The sequence below is a fragment of the Pteropus medius genome, unplaced genomic scaffold (genome assembly GCF_902729225.1).
Source record: "Pteropus medius unplaced genomic scaffold, Ma_sr-lr_union100, whole genome shotgun sequence".
Lineage (NCBI taxonomy): Eukaryota > Metazoa > Chordata > Mammalia > Chiroptera > Pteropodidae > Pteropus > Pteropus medius.
Genome location: NW_024354500.1, coordinates 1,671,977 through 1,691,653, shown reverse-complemented (window position 1 = coordinate 1,691,653; position 19,677 = coordinate 1,671,977). Strand labels below are relative to the sequence as shown.

Here is a 19,677-nt window from a genome sequence, read left to right as displayed (position 1 = left end):
ATTTTCTTTATCCCTTCATCCATCAATGGACACTTAGGTTGTTTCCATATCTTGGCTACTGAAAATAATGCTGCTGTGAACATGTGTGTGCAGATTTCTCTTCAAAACTGTTTTCATTTCCTTCAAATATATTCCTAGATGCGGAATTGCTGGATCATATGGTAGTTCTATTTTAAATTTCTGAGGAAACTCCATACTATTTTCCATAGTGGCTGTACCAGTTTACAATGCCACCAACAGTATACAAGCGTTCCATTTTATTCACATCCTCACAAACATTTGTTATGCCTTGTCTTTTTAATGATAGCCATTCTAATGGGTCTGAGGCAATATCTCATTGTGGTTTTGGTTTGCATTTCCCTTATGATTAGTGATGTTGAGAATTTTTTTGTACCTGTTGGCTTTAAGTATATCTTCTTTAAAATAATGTCTACTCGGGTCCGTTATTTATTTTAATGGAATTTTTTTTGATGTTGAGTTGTGTGAGTTCCTTATATATTTTGGATATTAATACCTAATCAGACATATGGTTTACAAATAGTTTTTCCCATTCCTTAGGTTATCTCTTCATCCTGTTTATTGTTTCTTTTACTGTGTAGAAGACTTTTAGTTTAATGTATTCCCACTTGTTCATTTTTGACTTGCTTATGCTTTAGCTGCCATATCCAAAAAATCATTGCCAGGGCCCATGTCAAGGACCTTTTTCCAATGTTTTCTTCTAAGAGTTTTATGGTTTCTAGTCTTACATTTAAGTCTTTAATCCATTTTGAGTTAATTTTTGTAAGTGGTATAAGATAAGGGTCTAGTTTTATTATTTTACATGTGAATATCCAATTTTTTCAGCACCATTTATTGAAGAGGCTGTCTTTTCAATATTGAGTATTCTTGGCTCCCCTGTCAAATATTAGTTTTTTACCATAAGCTTTGTTTGTTTTTAAAGAAAGTGGTAGCAATAGCATTTTTATGCACTGATGGGCAAAAATAAGAAGAGGGGAAAATAATGACAGTGCAGGAAAGAGAGAATTTCTGGAATAATATCTTTGAGAAGGTGAGAGGGATGGGATCTAATGCAAAGGTGAAGATGTTTTAATTAAATAGGATAAAAAACAGTTAAGCCATTACAAAAAGAGGAAAGTATGTAACTGGATGCATATGTGTGGGTTGATTTGGTAGTGGGAGCTTATGAAAGGTTTCTGCTGATTGTCTCTATTATCTCAGAGAAATAGGCCATATTTGGAGAGTAAGTATAGGGGACGTATTGGGGGTAGACAGTATGACTTAGCCAAAGAAAAATCTTATGTAAAAACTTGCACTCTTAAGAAAAATACGTCAGTTGAGCAATAAGATTCAGAATGAAGCTATGGAGGAAATAAACCACACTTTCTCTCCAGTGCAAACCCATAACACACAGTGCTATTCTTCCTCTAAAGGACTGCTATAAGCAGTGAGGGTCAAGAACTAGGGTAGACTGAAGACTCTTTGTTCAAATCATAGCTGGTAGATCTTATAGACATCCTTTTTGTATAATATCCTGTGTCCTTAGTCTCTTCTACTGGCTTTTGCTGAACAAGAAGATAAGGGTCCCATGAAGCTAGACCATGATCTAGGAGTTGTTATTTATACTACTTTGTTAATTATAAGCCATATCCAATTCAAGAGGATAAATGCATATTATGGTAGCATTATGCTATAGGGCCAAGTGTAAGATATTTGGAAATGACAAATTTGGTGCTATTCTCATATTTTGAGTTTTTGATTTATAGTATGCAAATAAATAATCTTAATTTTCTTCCATAGTTCTTGGTGAAAAGAATAGTTAATTGAATCAAAACACATGAGTAATCTTAGGAGAATTGATATAGACTATGTGTAAATTAATCGAGCTGGGTTAAAGCTATTCTGTAGTAGATAAAATGATTGTGAATAATTGAGAGGAATCAAGAAAGTGTAGTAAGAATCATGGTTCATAGGGAAATGGGAACCAAGATACTCTTAAACCTGGAATGACTAAAGCAATTAAGGGGAGCCTAGCAACTGCTAGTATATTTTGTTTCTGAAAGATTAGGACACCTGTTCATTTAACTGTGGCATGTGAAGGGGTCCTTAACATTAGATAAGGAATGAAACATTGTGCATGCACCCTTAGCCAATACCTTTATAACACATAAATTTCATTGTGATTTTGAAATTAATGGATTAATTAAATCTCATAACACCAGGGGCCAATTTAATAGCATGAATGTAAATCTAAGGTATAGAAAACTAGAAAGAATCGGTGCACCTCTGGGCTTGTTTTTCACAGTTTAATTATTGATTTGGTCAAGGTTCTCCCAGGTGTCAGTTATGAAACAATGATTTACACATAATAGGTGTTCAATAAATATGAATGATTGATTGTTTAATGATTTAAATCATACACACTTGCTCCTGTTACACTCATGTTTTTCAAGCTACATAGATCTCTTGCTTTTGGCTTTGTGCAGGAAAACTTTTTTTATTTTTTCTTCTTAAAATAAATAATCTAAAGGTAATTCCAAATATTGCTACAGAATGAGAGTGACATTCTTAGATTTTATGGGACCAACATCTATGTACATTATGTTTGGATGATATAATCATTTTAGGTGTATATTTAACTGTGATATTTGTGATTTCACATTTGTATGTGGAAACAAAGTGCCGTATAATCTTGAACAATTAAAATAAATTTGATCTTTTTGATTCAGATTTTGGAAGGAAACCATATCACATCACACTACTATGACATGTAAAACAGATCATAGATAATCTGAGTCCTTCATGCAACTTAGGTCTCAGTGTTTGAGATATTTTTATTTCTCCATGAGGAAAATACCCAGAGGGTAAGTGTGCATGCTCTCTTCAGTAAGCAACTGAAATGTTGGTGGAGATTATGATTTCAAGATAATGTGAAATAGTAATAAATAAACACCAGACTATCAAAAATTCAATGAAGTTTTATAATGACGAATTAGAGGAAGATGGAAATGCAGAGAATATTATGCATATTTCTAAAAGAAATAGATTTTCTAATGAATAAATGTTTATTATTTTAAGAGTTTTAGTCAGTCTTCAGTTAGCAGTTTGCTACCAATTTATATGTGTTTAAAATAATTTTGTGTTTTTTTTTAAGCAGTTGAGAAATACTGGAAATTTTAGAGGTTGTGAATCTTGCATAAAATGATAATCCTATTTGTGATATAACTTTGCATTTAATACCTGTATAAAACATTCCACTTATTTTAGAAATATAAATTCTAAATTTAACAATTAATATACATGCAGAGAAATTCTGGACTTGGAACTTTCTATCAGACACTATGAATTTTAACCTACATCAGCTTTTGGAAATTATATTATCTTCTAAAGTCTTTGCCTTCTTGTGATAAATTCTGAAGTTCAAATAGTATATACATTGTTATGAAATTTCAATTTAAAAATTAAAGAGTTAATTTACTCAAATGGTTTTATTTAAAAATCTCATTTACTTTCATGAGTTGAACTATTTATGAATGTTTAATTTTAATTCACTTTTTTAAACAATAAAATATTCTTAAGAGAGGTGAGGTTTAGGCAATATGCCTAGGACAATAGAGTCAATTTTTGTTTATCAAGGCATGACAAAACAAAACAAATTCACAAATACATCCAGACTTCTACATAGGAAAAGAAGAAATGCAATATTGGTTATGATCTTCAGAGGCATGTTAGCAGTTTTACATAAATTTAGCTCTGACTAAATAAATAGTTAAACTGGATTTTGCACTCAGATCTGTCAATCCATAGAAATATACTGATTCTTTCAAGTTTCCTGTTCCTCATACAAACATCCATGCCCTTAAATTGATCCCTAGCATGCCAGTGTTTTTCCACAGACATTTCAAATACAAAGGAATAAAAGAATGGATAGAAAAATCAGATGATGTCATCATTATGCCACCAATTGGAATGTCTATTACATTTTGTCATTTGATGAAAATATGGAGCAGCAATTATTAGAACTCTTCATGGTTGTATTAGATACCCCATCTCTGTTTTCAGTGATGTGCCTTAGCATTGTGGTCATGTGGCTCCACCTCATTGAAATTCCTAGTTTCTAGTAGAGCAGAAAGTCCCAAATTCAGAGTTTCTCCAACTTTTAGCCTCTATGCTGCCAATGGCAATATAGTTTAGTAAACTCCATGAAATCACATTCTTCTGTGATTCTAAATGTTTAGAATCATGTCTTTTCAGTTCCCCTTTGGATTAAAAGGAATAGTACTTCAAAATTGTCAAAATGTGTTTAAATCTATATTGAGGCAATCATCAATTTTTATATCTTACTATTCAAATTTAGTCAATTTTCTCCTCTTCAACTATTATAGCCTCCAAACTGATATCCCTGTTTTTAGCTTTATCTATTTCCTACCTAACTGCTGGTGTCCTTTCTCTTTTTAGACTTATCTAATGATTTTTCTTTGTTCATAGAGTAGAATCTAAGCTCATTTGCTTGGCATTCAAAGCTCTTCATGATTTGACTCCTGCCAGCCTCGCTGGTCTTATTTCTTATCCCTCTCTGTCTTATAAATTATTCTTTAGAATTCTAGTGCTGCACATTGTTTCTCTACTCACATGATGCTTTGTCTCTGTCACTTTGTCAAGGTTCCTTTTGCAGGAAAGCCTTTCTCTTTCTCCTTACCTGAGCACTCTTACTCACTTTTAAAGTCCGTCTTGATTCACTTGAGATTTTTTAAGATAATTATTCCACTCCTAACCTAGATGCCATCCTTGGTGCTTTTAAAATACCTTTTGGAGTTCAAGGCTGGCCAGTAACTCCATCTTTCCTCTGGGCTTCCTTTCAGAGAAGCTAATCTGTTAACAAACAATAGTGCAATGGGGAACAAAGGAACAATTTATTAATTACTGTACATGTGCCTGATAATCCCCATTTACAGGGGAAATTGGATTGGTGAACATGACTTAAATCAAGAGGCTTAAGCCAGGTTCCTTGATTCTAACTTCTTGTGTAATCTCTTCCACTTCTATTGAATGTGTGATCCAGTCATGACCACCTTTTTCTTTTTCAGTTCTAGTTACTTGTCCATAAAGCTCTTAGGATTAATTGGACTCTCAGATTTAAAGAAAAGGGAATTAGGATCAAAAGATGTGGCTTAGACATCTCGACCCAAGTTTCACTCTAGTCCACTTTTACTTTCTTATTCAGGCCATTCATTCAACAAATGTGTTTGAATACCATCTGTGCCTCAATATTTTCTGTTCTCAACACTAGAGATTTAACAGTGAGGAACTTAGAGATGAGAGGCCTCCCTTCCAACTCTCATAGGTCTGGGATTTGTGACTCATGAGGTGTTTCATAACATGTATTTATCATCTGTAGCTCATGTAACTTCCGCATCTCTTTAGATGCTGACTTTTGTTTTCAGTTCCCTAGGAACACCATACAGTTATCTCTCCACTGCCTATAAATGAAGTCATTGTAAATATGCAAGTGCCAAGTATGCTTGGCGATCTAATACATGGTATTTGTTCTCATTTTATATAAGTAATGTCTTTTCAATATAAAAATCAGATAATATAGTTGAGAAAAAAATTGAAATAGAAAAAAATATCCACAATCCAGATATAATCATTGTTAATATTTTATGATGAGACCTTAAAATGTGAGTAATCTGCTCAAGATGATAGTCTGTGTTAGGGCTATAGTTGGAATCAAATGATTCTTATATAACATGGAACTTCAAGTTGACGATGATTATTTAAATGATAATGATGATTATAGCAAAATAGTGACTTTGTACATCTATGACATATCAGGCAATGTAGTAGGCTGTTTACCCATCTAAACTACACAATAGACTTTTAAGATAGACACTATTCCCTTTGTTTTATAGGTATATAATTAGACTCAGAGGAATTATATACATTTTTTTGAACACTTAGCTTTATTTCCAAATATAGCTTTTGAGAAGACAGAGGTTTGTATGTTTATACACAAGTATACATAATTCATCTAAATTCAGAATGGCTTCCAAAGGTCACAAGATGTTTGGAAAGAAATTCAGAGATAATTTTAGAGTAATAACCCCAGGAGTTTAAAAGAAATAAGTAATCTTCTTTGCTGACCAGAACAATTCCTCACGTCAGAAAATGCCAGGTTGAGAGAAATTACAGCTAGTGTGATTTGACATTCGAATTGGAAGGGATAGATTGTTGTTCTGTTGTGAGTAGGACTTTTATATTTTAAAAGTTGTAATGTTTTTATTTAAAGAATGAATTGGATTTCAGGGAATGTATGGTATATACTTCAATTTAAAATTATTGGAGTTTCTTTGTATTTTTAAGAACGAGGCTTTCCTACAAATACCCGGCAAATTGCTCAGTGAGTCGTGTTGGTTGATCACCTCTGAATAGAAATGCTAACAGAAGTGGTGAAGTGTCCTTGTAATTTTACAGCCTCTGAATTGTGTTCCTAGAACCCCAATCATTTTCAAATTGAAGCACTCTCAAAATTTTGCAATTTTATGAGCCATGTAAAATGATTTCAGTATTTTATAACTATATCGTCATACAATTTTTAAAGAAAACTTATGCCCAGTCCATTTCTTAGTGTGATGATATGTGATTAAAACTTTGTATAAATTACATGAAATTAGTTTTGAAAGACAAATAGAGGCATTCTAATTTACAATAGACCTTCCAGAAATATAAAACCATTGATTGAAAGACTATCTTGATTTTTGTGAGTTAAAACAGACAAAACGAAAAATTAACAGACGATTTTACAAATGATCCTTATGAAGTAGTGTGACTGAGTCTCAGGTATAACAATGTAACAAAAGAGAGAAATAGATCTTTTAGTGCTGGTCAAGAGAGATTGAAAGGGAGAAAAGCTAGTATAGCTACAATTTCCACAGCTTCTTTCTCAGCTAGAGAATTATTCAGAAAAACAATGTGGGCTCATTTATAACCAGTGACCTTACTGTATGTCTCAGAGATATAGTTATCTTGTGCTATTAAGCTTTCTTTAGAAAATGTAAGATTAATATTAGTTTAATTGAAAGATTGAACAGAAACACTGACATCCATTCAACCAAATCATTAAATTCAACACTCCATATGGACACAAAGAACATCTAATTTATCCAATTAAAGTAATTTCCATGCCCTTCAAAGGTGTATTGCCATAACAAGCGATGAACTACTTTTTAACAATGTTACACTCTGTCCTCTTATGAAGACTCTAGCAGAAAAGAAGTTTTTTTTTTTTTTTGATGGATCAGGTAACTTGGATTCTAAGCCTAAGCATCATATAATAAAAAAGAAAATAATAATCTCTATTAACAATGCTCCTGCTTGAAAATTTGGGCAAATAGATATATTTTCTTTGTTGTCAGTTCCACGTGAATTATTTTATTGGCAGATTTATTTATTAATTATCCAGAGCAATGGTTTTGAGAAACTCAAGTTAACCTACTGAATAATAGATAATGTAGTCTTCCCAATAAGTCCATCATCAAGGATATTCAAGTTATTTCTGACAATAATAAAAATTGTTCTAAAACAGAAGTAACTTAGAACAAATATCTGAAACAGAATTCAAGTGCATATTAATGTAAAATTATTTCAGTTTTTCTAAATGAATTGTAGAAAAAAAGATTTCGACCTCAGAATAAAGATAGTAGGTACTTCCAGGGAACTCTAATATAAAGTACCATTGCAGAGAGAAGATGGAGTGACCATCAAGTTCATTCTTCTTTTTTTAGAAATAAATTTAAGACTAAAATATTAAACATATTTTGTAAGCAAATAGATAATCGAAATGTGTTTATGTTTCCTGATCTGGATGAATTAAATCTCAGAACACTGATAGCATAATTGTAGAAAACAGAAACAATGGAAGATATGAGTTCCTTTTTTTTTTTTTTTTTACTATTTTTCAAAGTGAGAAAGGCAACTCTATCAACTCTAGGCTAGTGGTCTACATTTTTAACCTTAAGATGTTCTATACTATATTATTTAAAATAATTCATGGTGCTTGCTTCAGCAACACATATACCAAAATTGGAACGATACTGAGAAGATTAGCATGGCCCTTGAGCAAGGATGACATGCAAACTTGTGAGGCATTTCATACTTTAAAAATAAATAAATAAATAAATTCATGAATAGACAGAAAATAAAGTGATAAATATTATAAATTAGCTTGGGTCAAATCCTATTGAAACGTTATGATTGTTACTATTTTTTGCTGTGTTCACTAGACAGGTCAAAGAAACATAGCATTATTGTAACTAAGTGAATGTCCAGCAAGACATTTGAGAGTGTCTGATGCTAAATTGTTGGTCATTCTGGAGACATGTAGCTTATATGATAGCATAAGGAAGCATGTTAGTAACTTATTGATTGATTATATCCCATTAATGGATTGATGTCTATCTGAAGGGTGATCCTTGATGGTGTGTATGAGCTCTATCCTTGGTCATCCTTGGTCAATATCTTTGTTAATGATTTGGATGAAAACAGTAAATGGCATGCTAATCACTTTCAGAGGTAATGTGAAGGTAGGATAGAAAGTACACTCCACAAAAAAATTTATCGTTGCTTAACATATGAAAAATTACTGCATTTGTTAAACAAATGGGTTATTTCTCCAAAAAGGTCTTAGGTTGAACAATAGGTTCAATCTGTAATAAAAATATTTAATTGGGAGAAAAATAAAAACTTGCAAGTGAAGAGACTTAAGAAAAGAGCATAAATGTACAAAATATTTAGTCAATAACAATGCAACGACCTATGGCCATGCTACTCTGAACAAGTCCTGTCCTATCTGACCTCAGAAGCTAAGCAGAGTTGGGCCTAGTTAGTACTTGGATGGGAGACCACCTAGGAAGACCAAGTGCTGTAGGCATAAAAAATAAAATAAAGGATTGTAAGATGACAAGGTCCTTGCAATCTGTGAGGTCAACCAAGGGTTGCCTCACCTAAAAAATAAAAATAAAATAAAATAAAATAAAATAAAATAAAAATACAACAAACTCCTTATGAGTTATCAATGAGATATGCCTACCCATGAACTACCTGCCCTTGCCCCAGAAGCTAATTGGATTTCTGGGCATATCAGTGTCTAATAAAGTACATTATAGATTAAGGAAGTAATGGTTCTACCATAATCCAGGAAGGTAAGATTTTATCTAAAATCCTGTTCAGTTTTACGTCCCGTTTTTCATATTGGACAGAGACAAAGTAGAACACATCTGGGATAGAATGCAGTTGTGGAAACAACCATGTAGTTAAAATGTTTGTGTCAATTATCTTTTTCTGACATTATAAATTGATAATGTATGATATTAATATATAAAATATAGGGAAAACTGTCTTAACTTCTATCCACTGAAAATCATACCCAATCTGTCATTTCATGGAAATTCTTTTCCCATAGTCAAAATGGCTTATATTCCAGTAAGTCCAATACAGTAGAAATTCTCACTTTTGACTTCTCAGGTACATTTGACACTGTTAAACACACTCTCCTTTTTGAAACGCTTTTTCTCTGGCTTCTAGGACACCACAGTCTCCTTTTTATTTCTGGCTGTGACTTCTCACCTTTCTTCAAAGGCTGCTTTTCCGCCCTCCCTTAAATTTTGGCATTCCTTTCTCCCATGCCTTGTTTCCTCTTCTCATATCACTGTGCCCTCTCTTCCTAGAATCATCTTCAATTGTATCCATGTGCTGAGGTCTCCCTATTCTGTGTATCAGTCCCAGACCTCTCTTCTGAATTCTAGGGTCACTTATCCAGTGATTGTTAGACATTTCCACTAGGATGGAAAGATATTTTGGTGAAAGGTGTGAGGAAAGGATCTATTTTATTCCTCAAATAATAAGCTAGTCATTTCTACCCAGTTATTCCATTAGGCTGTAGACAAGTGAAGGCAGGCATGTCTTGTTTGAGGCATATTAACACAGCAACAGCCCATTGTCTGACCAAGTAGCATTTTAATTATTGCTGGCTAAATGAATGGCTGAATGAATCAGTGAGGGAATCATCAAGCTTAGATACTTCTCCACCATAAATAAGTAAATAAGTTTTCCACTGTGAATGTCCTTGTCAAATCTATCATTTTTTTTCCTACCTGAGATACAATAGTATGATCCCAGTTGATCTCTCTGAAACCCATCTTACTTTTAAAAAGCTTTCCTAAACCAGTCCTTGTTTTATAAAGCAACTGAAACTAGCTTCTGAAAACATGAATCTGATCAGACCATGCTCTTGTTTAGTGTATTTCAATGGATTTTTGTTCTTCCTGAGCCTGTTCCACACATTGTAGGAGCTCTACAATGTGTTTTGTGCTTTTCTATTTATGTTTCACCATCACTTTTTATGCTATTAAAACTCTAGATGTTTTAATTCTTTAATGTGCCACACTCTTCCACATAATCTCTACTTCCCCATTTTTTATGCTATTAATACTGTGGATAATTTACTTCTTTAAATGTGCCACATTCTTCCATATAATCTCTGCTTCCCCCCGCTAATGTCTTCAGGTCTTGGCATGAAGTTACTTCTTCTGGATATCTTTCTTACAATTTTTAGCCCAGGATATCTTTCTTTCAGCTTCCTAGGATGTACTGTACTGCCTTATCATAGCATTTATTCTTACAGATTTTCATAATTCTTGTTTAATTATAAATCTTTACTAGATTGTACTCCGTATAGGGCAGGATCAAGATGATCTTGCTAATGGTTAAGTTTCTGGCTTCTAGTACGGTGCCTGGCACTTCATGAGTGTGAAATTGTTGGATGCAAGAACAGAACTACTATATTGTATTCACAATTTGTCCTTCCTATTTCTAATAGATTGTACTATTCATCAAGAGTTGATACAATTTAATGCATGGCAAAGAAAATCAAACCCCACAAAAATCATTCTGTTTTGAAGTACAGTAATATGTTTGCAGACCAGAGGTTTAATTAAAAATGAATGACTTATGTAAAGAAATATAACAATTGGTTTCACAGAACTACAGTCTATTAACTCTAGTATTTGTAATGTAGTGTGGCAAATAATATGTCTAAAGAGTTAGGAACAATATTTAAGTAGATTTAGTATTGTTTCAGGATTAAATGGAGAATCAATTAAATAAGAAAATTGAAAGAAAAAGACCAGTATACCTTATATAAAGTGTTAAGAATTTATTATGCAAAACTAAATTTTTGTTATGTATATGTTTAAACTTAATTATCTTATTTACTCCCATCAGAACCCTATGAGGTTTGCGGCATACGGACATATGAAAAAAATGATATTCAGAAAGGTTAACCTGTGCAAGATAAACAAGTTACTAAATGTCAGGGTTGGGCCTCAAACCTAAATCTTTTAACTCCTTACCCGGTGTTTTATGCACTAGGCTAAATAGAGTATCTTGTAATACTTTACATAATTTTCTGGTCCATTTGCTCACTTGCTTCAGTAAATGTGCTCCTCCATTAGTTCACTTACCACTACATTTTGCCTTCTTTGTATCTTCGTTTTAGCCCAGAGCAAACAATTCATTAAAAGAAAAACGTGGTTTCCATAAAATGTTAGAAAACTGAGGGGAGAATGACCTCTAAAGACCCAACCATCTTTCTCCAAAAATGTTAGGCAAATGATTGTATGGAAGAGTCAGTCCTTTTTTTTTTTTTTTTTTTCAGTAAAGGAAGATTGAGAATTCCATTAAAAAAAAGATATATGTTATGCTTACAGAGTTTTAAATGCTTTCATGTGTTAGCTTATGTAATCCACAAAATAGCCGTAAGAAGTAGGCATTGTTGCTACCCCATTTTACAGATGCAGAAACAAAGGCACAGAAAGGTTTAGAAACTTGCTTGTGGTGGTAAGTGTGTAGATGGTATTCTAATCTAGACCTAATTAGGACTCAGTGACCACTAAAGTGACCTGTTTCTCAGTAACTATTTTCTCTTGACTTCCTTAGATATCTTAAAGTCATTTATTCAACAAACATTTATGAAACACCTAACATTGGTCAGGCACTGGTAGGGAAAATCAGATATGGTTTTCATCTATATGGAATTTTATTAACTTATTTAGATGGATACTGAATATTTTGTGGGATAGATATTTTTCTTTTCCTTAACTATATGTAATGGAGATCCAATCATATAATAAGATGAAAAATTGATGTCTGTAAAGCTGTCGTAATGTAACAGGCAAACTCATAGTTTCCTTTTTGTTGAAAAAGAGGCTGCGTAGATTTGGATGTGCATTTTCTGTTGCAAACATGGGTATGATCAATTGAGACTGCAGGCAATAGGAGTGTAAATGGAGGCGATTGGGACAAACATGGAAAGTGTGTGAGTATAGTGTATGTACATGCATATGTGTGCTTGCGTGGTGTTGGCACATGGACTAACATGGAAGAAAGAGAAAACCAATTGCTTGTTACAAAAATACAAGTGTCATAAGAAGAGGCTGACAGTTGGGGAGGAGATGATCAGTAGTCCAAAGTATGAGATAGGAAACAGCAAAAAGGAAATTACTTCGAATAGCTATGGACAAAGGACCACATACTAATATTTAAAAGTTGTAAAAATCCTATGGGAGTAATTTTGTCTGCAGAGTACTAGTGATTAGAAAGAAAAAAATCTAGAGAACATTTATTATTAAAATATTGTTTAAATAGCTAAAGCATTAGTCATGAGTAATTCTTGCTTTCTTTCACTTTTTCCATGTCCCTAGCCACTCTTCCTGCTTTCATTCTCCACTACTCCTTCTTCTCTACCCCCTTGGTGAAGTTAGTCTTTTAAGAGGAAGTTAGACCTACCGAGTAGGCCAGCATGGCATACTTCAGGACCTTTGTCCAAATTATCATTCCTACCTGACGTTTTTTGGATCTGATTGCCTTAATATAAACTTTGCTATTGCACCTAACATGAAAATCACATAATTTCTGGATAGTTCATTATTGGAAAGATGTCAGAAAATTGGAGTTAATTCAGAAAAGGGTAGAAACTAAAAAAAAAAAAAAAAAAAAAACTGGGGGAGGGGGATGATTTATGAGGAGATAATAAAATAAATATATACTGTGCATTATCTTTAGACATATATAACACAAAATTCTGCAATGAGAATATATTAAACACAAAACCTAGTAATATCAGTGAAATCTTTAAATACATTCCAACTGAGATATTTAACTTATTTAAAATTTGATTGTTGATTAGAAATTAGGTATTAATGGTGATTGTTGATCACCATTAATAACATGATAAAAAATAGTCATTTAAAATTTCTGATAATATTATAGCACTAGTATAGTTTTTAGATGTTAATTGTGACTCAGTTTATTGTTTTATTTTTAATGAACAAATGTTTATATTCAGTGTTGATTAACCAAGCTCAGCAGTTACAATGGTTGAGCTCCAGCTCAGTATAGACAGAATCAGTTTCTCTAAATTGTCATATGCTCAGCCTTTGATAGGAGATCAAATCTTTGGCGACCATTGTTCCTTTTTTACTTTTAATTCTTCAGTCCATCTGAACTTTATTTTGATTTATATTGTGAGATGATGAGATGATGCTCTAAACCTAGTTTTTGTCTAACTCACAATAGTCACTGATAAAATCTTCAGTTTCTATTACACCTTTTTTATCATGTGCTAGGTTCTTATATATCCTAGTGCCTTTCTCTAGGATTGTTTATTTGTCCATTAATGGGTTTGTTAATCCTATTACCAGTTTTAATCATTGCAGTTTTATTATAAATTTTAATATCTGATAGATAGGGCAACTACTTTCGATCTTTCACTCCTGCCCCACCCCCCAAAAAAATTTGTTATCTTTCAAACCTATGCATTTGTCCACATACAGTTTAAATTTATTTATCAGGTAATATAGTATTGAGTTTTTAAATTTTGTTTTACTCTGAAATTGTTTTCAGTCTCTAAGTGTTCTTACACAAAATTGCTGTATCAGTGATATTAACTCTTACAATCCAACACTTGATGTATCTCACTATTAATTTTGATGTTTTAATTGTAAGGAAACTACAGATGTTCTTAGTGTTTTTCTTAGCCTATGCGTTTATGGCTATTGAAAGGAAAATTTCTCCCATTTTCATCTTTTAACTGGTTAAAAATAAAGTAGAGGAAAGTTACGGTTTTTGTTAATATTTTACCCAATGACATATCTTAGTAATTTTACATTTTTTCTTATTTTCTCTCGTGTTTTCATATTTGAGGCAATTTTGTTATCCTCTTCAACAGTTATACTGCTTATTTATTTTTCATATATAATTGTAGAGCAATGTTAAGTAATACCAAGATCAGCATTAATAATAATGATGAGGATTGTGATGGAGTTTAGTACAAATGTTGCAATGTTTCACATTAGGAAGAATTGAGACCAATTACTGTTGATCCATATATTTTAGGCTTTACTAGCTGTACAATGTCTGTGGCAGCTCCTTAGCTCTGGTGTTGTAGTGTGAAAGCAGACATTGACAATGCATAAATGAATGAGTATGGTTGTGTTCCAATATAACTTTATTTATAAAAGCAGGCTGCAAGTCAGATTTGGCCCCCAGGCCATAGTTTTCTGATTCTTACTTTAAGTAATTAATTCTGGTCTTACTTGTGCTTTATTTAAAGCCTTATATTTTCATGCTATTTTTCCTTTATTGACTACGTTTACTTTAATTTTATCTTTTTATGTAATTACATTTGTATCTACTAATCTTTAGTAGTACAAGTAGGAATAAAATTGTCTATTGACTACTCACTGTATGATTGAGAAAATTTGATTAATTCACAAAGGAAGAACTACAAACGTTCAATAAACATGAACCTAAACTTAGTCTCACTAGAAATGAAATAAATAAATGCTTCAAAAGAAGATATATATTTATATTTATATTTAAATATATATTTATATGTCCATCAATCTGCCAAAAATGAAAAATCATTACTTGGTTATATGCATGAATGTCTGTATATGTAGGATGAGGACGGGAGTTGGGGGGAATTGACTTTGTGATGAAAAACTAAAGGAGGAATAAACATAGATTCTTTCTGGAGGATAAATTGGTGATCTGTGTCAAGGCTTTAAAGTATATAACATTTGAACACAATAATTTATTGTAGAAATATAAGGAAATAACTAGAACACAAAAGTATATTTAAAGTAATGTTCATAATGGCATCATTTGTAATAGTAAGACAACCACCACTACAACTGGGAATAAAATTAATTTCAAACAAATTGGAATTAATGTGGGGGCAACTTCTCTTTTTTATAATGATGGATTGGTAATGCAGACTAATGCTCTAAAAAAGACAATTTAAAAAAAACTGAAATAAGCCACAAAACATCTTTTTAAATAGATTATGTAGTTAATAAGATAGTAAGGACATGCCAGACTAAGAACAGAGAGAGCATTAGAGTTGAAAGAAGTATGGCCCAGTCAATTTCTGGCTATTGTAAGCAGCTAGTTTTAAATCTTGAATTTTGCTCGAGCGTGAAGCAGACATTGAAGTTCAATCTCTATCAGAGACAAATAGCCCTACTCTAGCCCAGATCTCTGAAAGACTCTGAAAGAGGCAACATGAAATGTACTCTGAGTGGACATGTACATGGTCCCCAGAACTTCAAGCTACAGTCTCAGTTGGCCACTGCTCTTACATGGATGGTAGAAGGAAATAAAGTTTCCCTCAGAAGGAAAGTATTATTTTCTGGGTCTCAAATTACCCCTGAAAGTAATTATTCAAATAAACATACAGCAAACAACCAAAGATTACAAGGTATACAATGAGTTTAGACATCAACTGCAATCAGCAGAAATAACATTCAACAGGAACAGACCTCTGGCACTCCAGATATTAGAAATATAAAACAGTTATGTTTTCCATGTTAGTGGAGGTAAAGGCTACACTTAAACGTTTCAGTAAAATCTGAAAACTATAAAAAATGGTATAATTATGCAAAAGAACCAACCTGAAATTATAACAACTAAATTCTAAGTCAACATTAAGAACTCAAAGAGTGAGTTTACAAGCGAATTATGTATATTTGATATATTCTGAATTGCAAGATAGGTCATTAGAAATTATCCAGAACAAAATAGAGATGAAAATATGGAAAATTCAGAAAATAGTAAGAGACCTAGAGGACCTGATGAGAAGATTTAGCATGTTTAAGTTGAGTCCCTGAAAAAGAGAATATTATGCAGAGACAATTTTGAAATGACAATAGCTGAAAATTTCAAAGAACCCCTGAAGCACAGTGATCCACTAATTTAAGAACCTCAAAAGGCCACCATCAAGATAAATAAGTTTAGAAAAAAAATTTACACTTAGATACATAATAGTAAAACTGCAGAAAAATTAACAACATGAAATTGGTTAAATTTACTGTAGTCTAACAGTAGGAACCCATTCAAGAAATTAAGTTGATAACGTAGACAGTTGTTATTCTAGAAAATACAATAACTGGAAAATGCCCATAATACAAGGCCAATAATATCTTTTAAATATGTATATGTACATACAGAAATATCTTGAATATACAATAAAGAGTTCAAAGTAATAATTTCTAGGTGGTGGAAATTTGGGAGCTGTAGGCTCATCAATAATTTTTAAATATTTATACATATTTTATGATTTTTTCAATAATAATTGTATTCTCATAGTGTAACTTAAAAATCAAGGTCCAACACAATACCCATGCTGTTGGGAGGACAGTAAGATAGATACTTTCATACTTTGCTGATGAGATTATATCTTGAAATAAACTGAGTATTGGGAAATTAGATTGTATGCATCAAAAACTGGTTATGCCCATTGATCTGGTGATTTAATGTCTAATTATTTATTCTAAGAACATAGAGTTTGCAGAAAGATTTTAAGTAATGCACGTAGATGTCCGGTACACAAATCCTTTGCCTAGAACACTCCTTTATTTGATTCTTTTCAGGTCTCATTTGAAAGATCTTTTCCTCAGAATGATTTTCCCTGCTGCTTCCCATGATACAACTGCATTACAGTTGTTATTATGTGTGTTTTTTCATCATTATCTGCATAATTGCTATCTTCAACTCTATGTGCATTATAAGGAGGCGGGGACTACATCTTTGTCCTTGCCTCTACCCCCTGTGCTGAAGCATTGTTTCCAGTACATTATAAGCAATCACTGAGTTTTTAATAAATTGATAAATAATGTTTCTTTTAGATTTCATTTTAATAGAAATGTACAAAGCTAATAAAAGTTCAAAACTTGTTCATTTTTAAGTGTATTATATTATAGTCATCTACTGGACACTGCAGTTTTTAAAAATCAGTATTTACCAAAAACCTTCTAAAGGTTTTTTGAAAATGTATTGTTAGGGAAGAGATCATGTATAAAAGTGTATTTACCTGATAAACTTGTCTTTAAAAATCTCACAGATTAAAAAAAAAATCTACACATCAAGTATATTATCTTTCCTATTTACTTCTATAAAAGTGTGTATATTTATATACTACATATGTATATAAATATATAACTATATTTCTTTCTATATATACTATATATTTATATATGCTATGTTATATATAAAATATATAACATATATATTTTAGTAAGATAGTCAGGGAAGGCCTCACTGAAAGGCAATGTTGAGTAAAGACCTAAAATTCGAAAGGGAGTGAATTATGCTGATGTCTGAGGAAAGAATTTTAGGTAGGGGAAACATAAAATGTGAATGCAAGCATTACCTAGCATGTGTAAGAAAGGGCCAGTATGGGTGGACTGGACAAAGGGGAAACAGGGGAGATTAATTCAAATACCCATTAGCAGAGATTGCATTTCCTTTGCATATTTCTCCTTTCTAGTTTTATTTCCGTTTTCACTTTTTTCTTGATTATATTTTTAAAGGCCTTTGTAATGTTTTAAAAACATACTTAAATTTTTAAAAAACGGATATCTGCTTTTTAGATTTCTTTTTATGTGCTATATTATTTCCTTTCCCTTGTCTTTCTTTAATTTTTCAAATTCTCTGGCTAACTTTTCAAGTTAACTTCATTTACTTTTGTTTTTAGTCTCTTTTAATGTAATAATGAGAATGATTTACAGTTTATAAATCTTGTTTTGAATAAAATTTTGATTGCATCACTACATTTTTACATTTAATGTTTTTTTTCTGTTTTTTTTTTTTTAACACAAATTTTGGTTGTAGTTATTTTTAAGTATGAGCTTTTCTGCTTATACAACCACAATGTGCTTATGGTAGAACAGTGGGAGGAGAAAGAAGAAAATAAATAATAATCCTACCCATTACCCATCATTCACATACATATATATCTTTTTTTTTTAATTTGGGATAATTATTTATAGTTTTATAATCTGGATTTTTCTCTGTTGGGCTGAATGATTTTTAGACATTATAACTAATTTTTTTTTATGAGGAAATACATTTTCGTAGTAGAAATATAAAGGTCATAAAAGGCCATAAATGTAAACGACCTTTTTCACACATTCTAAGTTCTCCACTTGCCATAACTAGACACAATCACTGCTACCAGTTTGCTGTATGTCGTCTTGCAGAGAAATTCTATCACAAAAACTAACATGTTGCTTTCTCCTCTTTACGGTTGAAATATCTGCCCTATTTCTTGTGTTACTTGTGGCAATGTTTGTGAGCCATTCATTGTTTTTCTAAATTTAATTCTGTTAGTTTTGCAGTTAGTAAAGATTCTTCCTAAATTGGCAATGAGCTGTCGATATTTTGTTTTTAATATTTATTTTCACTTTGTATTTTTCTGTTTTTTTCATTTGTATTTTAGTTATAAATTTTGAGAGCCTGAAGTAAGGATGTTTAATCAAAGGTCTGCTTACCAGGAGTCATATTTTTCACTTGCTTTTTTATTTTTTGGTTTGATGTTAAATCATATATGTTATTTATGGGTGGTACATATTAAGTGAATTTTATAATCTCTTATTTATACTTCTATTGGTTCTTTAAATTTTTCATATATATAGAATTTTATCAAAAAGTTTTATTTTCCTAGAAGAGACTTGACAAATATTTTCTTGAAATAATTATTATGTCAGAATGCCAGAGTTTAAAACACAGACAACTTCTTAACTTGCAATTAACATGTTTTTCGAACTTCACTTAAATTTACCTCTAACTTCAAAACGAACATAGGCAACATATCAGTTCTGTGTATATAGAAACTTATATACAGACAGTGTATATAAGTTTGAAACCAATTTTTATATGTTATGTATATAACTACAGATGGATCACTTTATCCCAATTTCTTATCAGTTGTTTTAGAAACATTTCTAAACAGAAAGCTTCCTAAGAAATGTAGAAATTATACTTTCTCTTTAATGACATCATATCTTTAAATATTAAAATCAAATCTCTACACTAAAATAATAAAGATTTGATATTGTTCATAATACATGTGTTTGCTCTCCTGTGTAAAGGACAGGAAAATCACAAAGCTTCCATGTCGAAGCTGAATATTAAATATTCAGACTCAGTTTACCAGGACTTTTGCTACACTTCCAGAAGTCTATTATGAGAGCTACTAGTAACATCAAAGCACAAGAGACATTACTGCTTCCTCTCATAACCCATGACCTAAAAGCTTTTCTTTTTATCTTTATATGAAAGAAA

At 31.8% G+C, this 19,677-nt stretch overlaps 1 non-coding gene and 1 pseudogene across 1 annotated transcript; both read left to right on the top strand.

Annotated features, from left to right (window-relative positions):
- Positions 1-8,049: 8,049 nt before the first annotated feature.
- LOC120595276 (U6 spliceosomal RNA) lies at positions 8,050-8,156 on the top strand. The gene has a single exon (XR_005650778.1). It is a non-coding gene; the product is annotated as a U6 spliceosomal RNA (small nuclear RNA).
- Positions 8,157-8,807: 651 nt separating this feature from the next.
- On the top strand, positions 8,808-8,926 carry LOC120595242 (uncharacterized; annotated as a pseudogene).
- The last annotated feature ends 10,751 nt before the right edge of the window (positions 8,927-19,677 follow it).